Below are 2,926 nucleotides of genomic sequence, written 5' to 3' on the forward strand. Positions count from 1 at the left end.
AGTTCAACAAGAAGAGCTAACTATCCTAAATATACCTAAATATAAGCACTCAATACAGAGGCACCCAGATTCATAAAGCAAGTTCTTAGAGACCTTCAAAGAGACAGACTCCCACACAATAATAGTGGGAGACTTTAACACCCCACTGACAATAGTAAACAGATCATAAAGACAGAAAATTAACAAAGATATTTAGGACCTGAACTCCGCTCTGGATCAAGTGGATCTGATAGATATCTACAGAACTCTCCACCAAATAACCACAGAATATACATTCTCATTGCCATGTGACCCTTACTCTAGAATTGATTGCATAATCAGAAGTAAAATACTCCTTAGCAAATGCAAAATAACTGAAATCATAACAAACAATCTCTTGGACCACAGCACAATCAAATTAGAACTCAATATTAAGAAATTCACTCAAAACCACACAACTGCATGGAAATTGAACAACCTGATCCTGAATGACTTTTGGGTAAATAATGAAATTAAGGCAAAAATCAACAAGTTCTTTGAAACTAATGAGAACAAAAACACAACATACCAGAATCTCTGGGATGCAGCTAAAGCAGTGTTAAGACGGAAATTTATAGCACTAAATGCCCACAGCAAAAAGCTAGAAAGATGTCAAGTTAACAACCAAATATTATAACTAAGAGAACTAGAGAATCAAGAGCAAACAAACTCCAAAGCTAGCAGAAGGCAAGAAATAACCAAGACCAGAACTAAATTGAAGGAGATAGAGACATGAAAAATCTGTCCAAAGATCAATGAATACAGGAGATGTTTTTTTTGAAAAAAATTAATAAAATAAATAGACTGCTAGGTAGAAAAATAAAGAAGAAAATAGAGAAAATTCAAATAAACACAATCAGAAATGATAAGGGGGATATTACTACTGACTCTGCAGAAATACAAACAACCATCAGAGAATACTGTAAACACCTCTATGCACATAAACTAGAAAATCTAGAAAAAAAGAATGAATTCCTGGACACATACAACCTTCCAAGACTGAACTAGGAAGAAACTGAATCCCTGAATGGACCAATAATAAGTTTTGAAACTGAGGCAGTAGTAAATAACCTATCAACCAAAAAAGCCAAGGACCAGATAGATTCACAACTGAATTTTACCAGAGGTAAAGAGGAGACCTGGTACCATTTCTACTAAACCTATTCCTAAAGATTGAAAAGGAGGGACTCCTCCCTAACTCATTCTATGAGACCAGCCTCATGCTGATACCAAAACCTGGCAGAGATACAACAACAACAAAATTTCAGGCCAATATCCTTAATTAACATCAATGCAAAAATCCTGAACAAAATATTGGAAAATTGAATTCAGCAACATTTCAAAAAGCTTATCTACCAGAATCAAGTGGGCTTCATCCCCAGAATGCAAGACAGGTTTAATATGTGCAACTCAATAAATGTGGTTCCTCACATAAACAGTGCTAAAGACAAAAGCCACTTGATTATCTCAATAGATGCAGTAAAGGCCTTCAATAAAATTCAACATCCTTCATCTTAAAAACTCTCAAAAATTTAAGGAACATACCCCAAATTAATAAGAGCCATCTATGACAACCCCACAGCCAATATCATACCAAATGGGCAAAAGCTGGAGGCATTCCCCTTGAAAACTGGCACAAGGTAAATTTGCCCTCTCTCACCTATTCAACATAGTATTGGAAGTTCTGGTCAGGGAAAGCAGGCAAGAGAAATAAATAAAGGGTATTAAAACAGGAAGAGAGGAAGTCAAACTATCTTTGTTTGCAGATGACATCCTGTATCTAGAAAATCACATCATCTCAGCCTAAAAGTTTCTTAAGCTGATAAACAACTGCAGCAGTATCCAGATATAAAATCAATGTGTGAAAATTATTAGCATTCCTACACAACAACAACAGGTAAGCCAAGAACCAAATTGCGAATGAACTCCTATTCACAATTGCCACAAAAAAGAATAAAATACCCAGGAATACAGCTAACAAGGGAAGTGATGGACCTCTATGAAGAGAACTACAAACCAGTGCTCAAAGAAATCAGAAGACACACAAAAAACTGGAAAAACATTCCATGCTCATGGATGGAAAGAATCAGTATTGTGAAAATGGCCATACTGCCCAAAGCAATTTATAGATTCAATGCTATCCCCATTAAACTACCATTGACATTCTTCACAGAATTAAAAAAAAAAAAAAAACTGTTTCAAAATTCACATGGAACCATATGGATAGCCAAGGCAATCCTAAGTAAAAAGACCAAGGCTGGAGGCATTACACTACCTGGCTTCAAATTATACTACACCTATATACTTCCATTTCTGGCCCATCCTCTTTCTCTCTGTGGTGATAGTGCTTGTGCAAACATGGTGAACGTTTGTAAGACCCACCGGACTTCCTGTAAAAAGTGTGGCAAGCACCAATCCCATAAAGTGACACAGTGCAAGAAGGGCAAGGACTCTCAGTATGCCCAGTAAAAGTGGTATTATGATAGGAAGCAGAGTGGCCATGGTGGGCAGACTAAGCTGATTTTCCAGAAAAAGGCTAAAACTACAAAGAAGATTGTGCTAAGGCTTGAATGTGTTCAGCCCAACTGTAGATCTAAGAGAATACTGGCTAATAAAAGATGCAAACATTTTGAACTATGAGGAGATAAAAAGAGAAAGGACCAAGTGATCCAGTTGTAAGTATCATCTTTTGCTTTATTATGAAGACAATAAAATCTTAAGTTTATGTTAAAACAAAAACAAAAACAAAACCTATACTACTGGGCTACAGCAGCCAAAACAGCAGAATACTGGTACAAGAACAGACACATAGACCAATGGAACAGAATAGAGAACTGAAATATAGGACTACACACTTGTAACCATCTGATATTTGACAAACCTGAGGAAACAAGCAATGGGGAAATGA

General features: G+C 36.3%; 1 pseudogene; it reads left to right on the forward strand.

Moving 5' to 3' along the window:
- Positions 1 to 207: 207 nt before the first annotated feature.
- On the forward strand, positions 208 to 2,697 carry LOC126950270 (60S ribosomal protein L36a-like; annotated as a pseudogene).
- Positions 2,698 to 2,926: the final 229 nt, after the last annotated feature.

The sequence above is a fragment of the Macaca thibetana genome, chromosome 1 (assembly GCF_024542745.1).
Source record: "Macaca thibetana thibetana isolate TM-01 chromosome 1, ASM2454274v1, whole genome shotgun sequence".
In the NCBI taxonomy this organism is placed as follows: domain Eukaryota; kingdom Metazoa; phylum Chordata; class Mammalia; order Primates; family Cercopithecidae; genus Macaca; species Macaca thibetana.